At 38.7% G+C, this 9,596-nt stretch overlaps 1 protein-coding gene across 1 annotated transcript in view; it reads left to right on the top strand.

Moving 5' to 3' along the window:
* Positions 1 to 1,163: 1,163 nt before the first annotated feature.
* Positions 1,164 to 9,596, top strand: part of CNR1 (cannabinoid receptor 1) — a 25,440-nt gene continuing 17,007 nt past the window's right edge. Inside the window, exon 1 of the mRNA XM_069065119.1 lies at positions 1,164 to 2,000. The gene's annotated coding sequence lies outside the window, so the exon portion shown is untranslated. The remainder of the gene's footprint in view (positions 2,001 to 9,596) is intronic.

Raw genomic sequence — 9,596 nt, 5'->3', positions numbered from 1 at the left:
CAATTAAGGTTTGATCCGTCCACATGGGAGGCAGACGGCGGTTGATATTGTAACCAATTAACGAGCATGTCCCCTAATTCCTGCCTCCACCTCCGAGTGCAACGCGCATCTCTAGGCGTCTTTGGTGGCAGCCCCCTGTCTTGGAGCACACAGCTAATTCAGGGGAGCCAGTCCTCCTGGCCAGGGTGGTGGGGCAGACGATGTGCAGTCGGTGAGGTGGGACGAGGGGAGTTGTCTGGGAGAGACAGAGGAAAATGCACGCAACCGCACCTGGCGGATTCAAATCAAAAGTGGTTGCGGCTAGGACTGGCCAGGTGGGCAGTCTGTAAGTAATTTGCTCCAGACCTTGAGCCCTGAAGTGAAAAGGGGGGCAGGAGAGGGAGGTGTGGGAGTGAGAAGGCACCGGGGGCGAGGGAAGGAGTGGAGGAGGGGAGACTGAGAGGCCCAGGGGATAAGGAGGGGGGTGGTTCGGGGCCGGGGGGGGGGGAGAGAAGGGAGATGGAAGTGAGGAGACTTGGCGCCTTCAGAAGAGGACAGGTGCCTCGAGGAAGGAGGACAGGTGGCGAAGCAGCAGCCCAGGTAGCACCTCGAGGCCCTCCCGGGGAGATCCGAAGGCATTGGATGCCATCTCCGCTGCTGGCCTGCGCTGAGTAGGGAGAGGTGATCCAGGCTCCGAGAATCTTTTCCTTCTTTCCTTCCTCCTCTCACTCCGCCTCCCCAAACCCACCCAATTCAATCTGGTCCCCGGAGGTAAAGAGCGCTACTGCTCCAGCAGCAAGGTGATACTGATGGGTCTGATCAAAGTGGCGATCGAGAATGGTCCCGGGGGTCCGGGGAAGTGCAGGGTCTTGCCCCACTTCCCCCCCTCCCCTGTACTAGCTCACATTTGTGAGCAGACAGGGGTCAAAGCCCCTGGGAGCCCTCGGGCTGGCTGGGGAGGATGTCGAGCCCGAGCATCTTTAGCCCCAGGGCTGGTGGGTGCTGCTGCAGCAGCAGGTCTCCCGGAGGCGTCAGGGGGCGGTGGCGGCGGCTGCAGGAGCGAAGTTTGGAGGCTCCGCAGCCACCTCCCGTTCGTCCTCCCCTCTGCTCTTTGCTCCCTCTCCCCCGCTCCCCTGTCCCTCCCCTCGTAGCTCCCGTGGCGGCGGCGGTGTCTGGGCGGCCGCTGCCAGGGACAGGACAAAGGCTCATTAACACGTGATGGGACCCGAGCTTCATAAATGGGACTGGAGAGAGAGAGCGCGCAAGAGAGACAGACACAGAGAGCGAGCAGGAGGAGAAGGAGGGAAGGAAAGGAAAAGGAAAAGAGAGAGCGCGCGAGGGACAGGGATCGGGCGAGCAGCAGAAGACAGGCGCACTGGCCCAGGCTGGCTGGGGGACACGAGGAGAGGAGGCAGGCGTCCCCCAGCTGGGCTGGGGCTTGGAGACCTTAGCGGAGGAGGGAAAGGGGAAGGAGGAGGACTGAGAAGAGAAGGAGGGGAAGGGAAGAGAAGGGAGGGGAAGGGAGGGGAGGGGGCGACAGAAGGGCGCAGCTTCTCTGCCCATTTTCCTGCAAAAGCTTGAGACGGGAGTAGCTGCTTTGAGTAGGGGCTTAGATCAGTGGGAGAAAAGATTGCAGAGAAGAGTGCTGACAGGGGCTTGGACCCACAGGCAGACAGACTGACGGACACACCCCACTCCACCCTAGTTTAGCCCACCCTCCTCCTCCTCTCTCTCTCTCTCTCTCTCTTCCTCACGCCCAGCGGCACCGCCTCCCTCTCTTCTCTGCCTTCTTCTCCTCTTCTCTCTTCTTGGGCTCACTCGCCTCTTCACTCCCCTAGTGCCTGGGTCCCTGGCCCTGGCCTGGGGCGGGGCGCCTTCAATGCTCCCTGCCCTGGGGGGGTCTATAGAATAAGTGTGGGATCTTTCATTCTAGCTGAGAAGACTCCATCCACAACGTTTGTCGAGAGCCGCAGAGGGACTGAGGTACCGGATCCCCGGCGGAGGACCAGGGGATGAGAAGGGTAAGGATTGGAAGAGTTACACTGGCAATACTTTTCTGCTTCCCTCCCCTGTGGTGCTGACCAGGGTGAGCCCTGAAGCGGCTGGTGTGTGCTTTTCTTGTTCAGTGTATGTGTGTGTATGTACAATTCATGCATCCATATGGTTGTTTAAATTTCTGTCACTCTGCTTTAATGTTCCTTTCGTTGGCCCCTCTTTTTTTTTTCTTCCTAAGGTTTCTTATGCCCTTCTCATTTCTTTATTAAATGTGCACTGACCAATATCTATCGTATGCATCTGTATATGGTTGTAGAAAATGGATAATAGGAAATGTTTGCAAATTGGATTTTTGGGTTTGCTATTGAGTATCTATAAACATCAACAATCATGTCTTTTTAATTCAAACTGATCTCTGCACCAAAACTAGAACACAGATAAAGTGAGACCTTAAGTGCCTTATAAAAGCAATACATAGGAAACAATAAACTTTCTGTATAGCAAAATGCAAATGAGGATAGAGAGAAAACAAATGCTAAACACTGAATTAAAAGAAAAATAGTAAAAAATGAAACTAATTTGGTTAATTCATAGCCTGGTATTCGATACATTTAATTTTTTTTTAAGTTCTTTCTTGGTACTAAGTTGGAATCCTTAATTCTTTCTACTTTTCACAAATGGTTGCATACTAAATGCATATGTATACATGGAAAAAATGAGGAAATGTATGATTGGTTAAGACTTTAAAACATAAATGAATTCTAATCTTAAAATTGTTCTTCTTAAAAGCTTTTATATTAAGACATAGTTGGGGGGAGAATAAAATCTTTTAGTTTCCTGAGCATGCATATGCACGTGTATTTTTTTCCTCCAAATAGTGTTGCTTTTTTTTTTTTACTATGTTGGTTTATTAAGACACCTCAGGCATTTAATCTAATGAGGGATTAGGACAGGTTTTTATGGTTTTAAATATGTTATAGGAGTTTTATTGGCTCTGTGAACTGCTCCTCATTTTTTATTACCACCTAAATTAATATCTTTTGAACAATAGAGGGGAAAGCCAATTTCTTAGAGGAAACTCAGTACACATTGAGGACCAATGATGTCACCACTAATATTAATCTATTTCCTTGTATATTGAGAAGCTCATAGCAACTAGCCTCTTAGGTTCCCAAAGGACTTTATCTGATTTAAAGTGTTGCTTTTCTAATCCCATCCTACTGGTAATTTACAATGGAAGACATTCTTATTGATTTTTTCCTCTGAGGTTTTTCTTGGTACCTCTTTTTCTCTTTCCCAAAACTCATTTATGAGCAATTTCATCAAAATGTCATTTATATTTCTCTAAGTGGCACCAAATGATTTTTAGATTAAATATTGATATGCAGATGGCCCTACCCTTTCTACTATATATGTATGTGTGTGTACATATACATATGTACACACACATACATATATATAAACCCTGAAGGCAGTTGTTTGGAAGTACATTAGTATTGTAGTTGAGCAAGAGATTTAAACTTTGTCCTAACATTAGTCTTAACAAACTTGTTAATTTTAAGTAAGCTATTAACAAGATTTACTACAAAAGGCCTCTTTTTGTTTCAAAGATATCTACTACTCAACATGGGAAGCCCTCTTTACCAAGGTATGTATCAAATATATGATGGGAAAGAAACCTCACTGTTTTCCTTAGATTCGGTGTGGGTAAGATGGTGCTAGAAAATGGAAGTCCATAGTTTTGCCCCACTCAGGTAAAAAAAAAAAATACTGTTTTGCATACATAGAGAGATTGCATAGAAGAGAGATTGCAAGGGCATGTGCAAAATGCTTGATATCAGTATACATATATGCATACATACATATATAGACTCTTGTGAATAGTTTTATAGCTTTTAAAGAGTAAGGCACCCAGTTTTATTGGAATTCTAAAGTTCCAATTGTTAAAATGAAAACTTAAATGTGTAAGTGTTGTTTTGTCCAGCTGTTGTTTCTATTTTTTTTTTATTGTTGTCCTTTTCCCAGTGGAATATGTTCTTCTCTGTGTTGCTTCAAAGGCTGTCCTCTAACAAGCTTAGTTGCAGGATCAGTGTGTTCTTTTGGCATTTCAAACTGTTAAAATAATGAAATTATTAAATGTTACCAAGATGAAACTGTTGGAAATTAAATCTTCCAAGATAATTATTATTTATCATGTGATGTCTTCCAAGTAGTTCCTTGCTAAGTAAGGTAATATCCATTTTTCTTTCCTCAAGAAAAGCCCCAAGGATTAGATTGATAATAACTATTGGGTATGAAGTATTAGTTTATTAATTACTGAAACAAAGACTGGAAAACTTTTTAATGACACCAATTTGTCATTTTAAAAACTGCTTTGGTTTAGCCTTAGCATCATAACTGTGGGAAAATTTAAATATATTCTCAGTATCCTTGCAAATTTGCATATGGAATTAGACTCTAAGTACTTGGCTCTATAAGATTAACAATTTGGAAATGGAATTAATGGTTGCAGCATACTCTCCACAAAGCCTCTAACAAATGTGCATTGCCTGGAAAACAAGTTGGCAAATGAAGAAATTAATTATTTTCCATTAGCTATCCAGGAATGCTACAGAAGAAAACTAATAAATTGAATTTGAAAATAGCTCACAACATGTGATTAGGGAAGGCAGGATTGGGTTATGGCTTCTTGAATATGTTCAGTAAGATGAAGCCTGTTCTTTGGGTTGATGCCTGTTATTCTTGAGGGTAATTATGTTAGCCCAGTTGCATAGAGAATAAGAGCATTCCCTTTCTCCTAAAAGGATGACATGTCTCAAACCAATGAAAGTCTGACTCTTCTGTTTTTTATATGCATGATTTTCCAATCAAACAATATTAGAAACTGAGGCAGCTTTTTAATTTTTCTAACTCTATTCTTTTGACTCATGCAACATGGATCAAAAATTTCTTGAAAACTATGATTAAAGGCAAGGTTTAAATATCAAATATCTTTCTTTGAGGCTGCCTGCTCTGTTGATTTATTTCTGACTGATTAAACATTAGTAAAGAAGTTTAAAAAGCAAAGAAAAAATCTAAAGTAATCTTGGTATTTTGTACTGACAAATTTAACTTCATGTCTTTTATTTGGTTTATGGTTCTTTCTCATCAATTTCTTGTAGAAAATGTCAGTATAATTTAAGAAACTCCAGTTTTTTAAACTTTATGTGGCAGTATAATGTCTTTAGCCTCCACCTAACTCATTCATACATACATATATACATGACATATTCATAGGTGGGGCTACTTTACCCTTGTGGAATGGTGCATCTCTATAGATTTCTCTAAAATATCCTTAACTGATAGAAATCAAAAAGATAACTCAAATTGTGCAGGATAAAAATTCCATAGCCTATTTTGTACCACTACATGCATATATACATGTGACATTTTCTATAAATGAGTGTCATGGCCAAGATAATAATAATTTAAAAATCTTACCATCTTTCAAAATTAGAGTACTGAGGGCTGATTAAAAAATATATTCTGTATACACTGGGCTTTGACCAATTTCAAAGCAGCTGTTCAGATGGACATGCAAGGTTTAAAGGACGATGTCCACCTTGAATGATAAAGCTGTTCATAATTACATAGAAATTTTTCTAAACTTCCTTTGTCCAAGAACATTCTTACAAACATGCCGGATGAACACCAATGGCATTCTATTGTGAGTTTGATGTTAAATGCTTTAATACAGCAACTCTATCTCTTTCAGGTCTGTCTATCATTTTGATTTATTTAGAAACTAGTATTTTCCTGGTGTGAAGAGACTTGAAGATGTTTATTGCACAAAAAAAACAGATAATTTATGCCATGATGTGCTTCATAGAATTATGTCATCATGATCATAAGCAAATTATAACTATAAACAAATCCATAAAAAGGTATTTTTTTTAGTGATTCCTCATATCCTCTAATATTTTGGTGTCCATAATCCTGTAATAGAAAAAGTTCCATCTAAAACTTGCTTCAGTATGTATAGTTCAAAGGTACTACCATAAAATGGTTGCTCCATTTTCAGTCTAAAGACTCTTCTAAGAGCCTTAAAGAAAGTTAACTTTCCATCTTAAACAAGCATGCATAGCATTTAAATACATCTTATTTCATTCCATTAAAATTCCAAGGACAATGTGGATATGCAAACATACCCTTAATACAAATGTTCATATTAATTTCCTTCATGTAGAAGCATCCATCTGGTGCATTTCACATTCAAATTACTTAACGAGACTTTGTCACCTGGTACCATTTATTTAATTTTATGTCAGACAACTCTAAAGATATTGGATTTTGATTAATTGTCATCTATCTTATTGTGGTTCAGACTTTTAAAAAAATGTGGGGAGAACATTGTTTACTCATCCAACCTGAGAGAATGTTAAACATTGAGCTTTAGCAGTTGTTCAGGGAATACTATGAATTCTATTTCAGACCCAGCTGGAGTAATTTTCACACCTGCACTTTAGGAAAGCTCCCAAAGATAGTTGGGGGAGGGGGGAAAAGGGTGTTTTGTTTTATTTCTTTGTTTTTCTTTTTTTTAATATGTGAAATGTGGCTGATATAAACAGTCATCATTTATAGCTAACTTTATCCACTTAGAAGGTACTAGTGTAGTAAGTAGCTTTTGGATTCATGATTAAGTTAGCTCGTAAAATGGAATTGGAGTTTGATAATTGTAAAAAAAAAAAAAAAAGGAAACAAGTAAGCTTTTAAAGTTGGTTTGTTCCCTTTTTCCCTCCCCCCAGAATAGGTGGCAAGTGACTTTTCTAAGGTCAATATTCCTATTTTAGTATTCTTTTGCCAATTTTCCCCACCCCCCTAGATTTGCATATTATTCAGTTAGTTAGAATTAAGAGTTTGGATTGACTGGATAAAAGATATTGGTGATCTTTCAGCTCAGTTAATTATTTATTAGCATAACTTTGAATTATATTATGTGTTTTATGGCAGTAGAAAGAGTGTAGCATGGGTTTTTAAAGTAGGCATATATTATAGTTTGTTTTTCTACCATTCTTACAAATTCTATGCAATTCCTTTTTGAAGAAAAGCAGAGGCATATTTCAAAGATGTGTACCCTTGCCAGGCAATCTGGTGTGGTGGCTTAATATACTGGCAAATACTTTTAACAAGTTGTTTATGTATGTCAGCAGAGTATCTAAATGGCATTAAAATACTAATATAATGAGGAAGTTCGTTTCCTTACATGTTTTAGAACCCAGGCACACATATGGGAGAACCCCATTGTCACTTCTCCACCATTTTTTTTGGTCCTTTCCCTTTTTTAGACTGTTTACTAAAATGAAAGTGTAATTAAAGAGGATTTTGTTTCTGCTGAGAATGCCAAGGGGAAGGGAGGTGCATTTAAATCAGTGCTATATTCCAGTACTTTGACTAAACCTCTTGTCTCGAGACACATACATCAAGTGATGCTCTGAGCTGAACTTTGATAGGGGAAGATGCTTTAGAAAAAAGAAATTTCCAATATATGGAAAGTCAGTATCACTTTGAAGCCCGTGTCACACTATTCTTTCTTTTAAAGTATTTATAATTTAAAAGTCAGCTTGATTTGGTCCTTACTGGGCTCTTAGGTGTTTTGTTTACTCTGATACAAGTGAACCAAAATTTCAAAATCTGTCAATCTTATCTCTTTAGGTACTAGAAAATTTTTGCCTTCAGAATTAATACCAGTTAAGGTGAACAGAGAATGTATATGCAATGTGGGGAAAACAAAACAAAATGAAAAAGATATATATTTTCCAGTTAATGTAGGCAAATATTTGTCAAAAAGCATTTTTGCAAACAAAGGAATTTAGTTATGGAAAAAAAGGACTGGCCACTTCTAAAAAGGCTATTTTTTACTTCATATGGGTTAACAATATAGAAACATTACATAGACTTATATTATCTTTCTTGAATCCTCTTTATCTAAATACCTATATATTACCTATATACAGTATGTTATCTAATATACAGTTACATTAGCTGTATTTTAATTCATTAATAAAGACCTTAATGATTGCTTAATTATCTGATTTATTGAATAAATCCTTTCTGAAAGAGTCACACTGCCTAAACTTTGAGACCCTACTCATATATTTTTAACTTTTAGGGTTGATTTTTTTAATGATCTGGCCCTCTTTATAGAGTACTAAGAGTTGCATAATTAACTGGGTAATTCAAGCAAAACCATTGGCTATGGGCCTGAATTACTTAGGTAATCACAAAGTCCTCTATTTCACTTTGACTATATAGAACCTAGTTCTCTATCCTGCATTGCAGCATTTAGCCAGAGTTTTGAAAATTATGTATATTATAATATGAAAAGGTGAATTGTAATGGCTTTTACTTTTTTTTCACCTTTGCTTTTTAAAATAGATAAGCATGAGCTGCTAAGCAAAGTTGTTGACAGTAAATATATGTTTTGGCAGAATCATACACACACACAAAATTGTGTGTATAGCTTTTGCAAATAGAATTAAGAAAACTTTACTATGGGGAGCTACTAATTGTTTCTATGTATTTTGTAACTAAATGTACACTAGATGCACTCATAGTGCTCAAAGACACTTTCATTTTTCTGGACTAAATATATGATAGTTTCCTTTCTGGATAAATCTAGAAACACAAAGAATTCAAAGACTAGAAAAACCTTCAGAGAGCATCTCCTTTTTCCCCTTACCCCTAGACAGGACTACCCTAATACTATTTCAATTAGGTAAGAATTTTTGTAATTTTTTTAAAAAAAGGATCTCTAGGAAAGGACATTCTAAAATAAGCAGATTCCCTTAGCAACCCATTCCAATGTTTCAAAAACCTGCACTACCGGGGAAGTCTTCCTTTAATTCTGACTTGCAGTCTTCTTACAGCTTAGTCTCATTTCTTCTGCCTTTTACAGCCAGTCGCCATCTGTACAATAACATCTTTTATGCTTAAGAAGAATACTATTAAGTTATTTTTCAGCCTTTCCTTACTTAAGACTGCATAATATCAGTCCTTTTAACTATATAGTGATCGTTTTATTTTGAAAATTGAGACTCTTTTCTGAACCCTTTCAAAAGTTTCCAATGCACAATACATTTCAGAGTCTGAGTTGTATAAAGCAGTGTTATAGGAAGAATTACCTCCTGGCTCATCTAAGATTTAGATTTGTATGAAAGGCAACATATTATAATGGAAAGAACAATGAAACTGGAGTCAGAACTTGGGTATAAATCCCATCTAGGGCACTTAGTACTTGTGTTACCTCAAACAAGTCACTTAAATGCCCTGAGCCTCCATTTTCTCATCTATAAGATGAGGGGGCTTAACTCAATGACCTCCAAGACCCTTTCTAGCCAAAATCTGTAATCATATGATCATCTGTAAAATCAAGACATAAGGCTAGATAACCTCTAAGCTATGTGCCAGCCCTAAATTGAGAATCTTCTGTTTCATGCTCACTTTTTAAATCCAGCACTATATAGCTGAAGCACACTGAGCTCTTCTCATCTATCTCTTCCTACTGTGCTGTATGTGTTGTCATTTGCTATTTAGTAGCTTCTCCCAGTCTCTCTCTCTCTCTCTCTCTCTCTCTCTCTCTCTCT

The sequence above is a fragment of the Petaurus breviceps genome, unplaced genomic scaffold, assembly GCF_028583685.1.
Source record: "Petaurus breviceps papuanus isolate PSGF00001 unplaced genomic scaffold, PetGlider_PUasm1.0 90667, whole genome shotgun sequence".
Lineage (NCBI taxonomy): Eukaryota > Metazoa > Chordata > Mammalia > Diprotodontia > Petauridae > Petaurus > Petaurus breviceps.
This window is presented reverse-complemented; position numbering and strand designations above follow the sequence as displayed.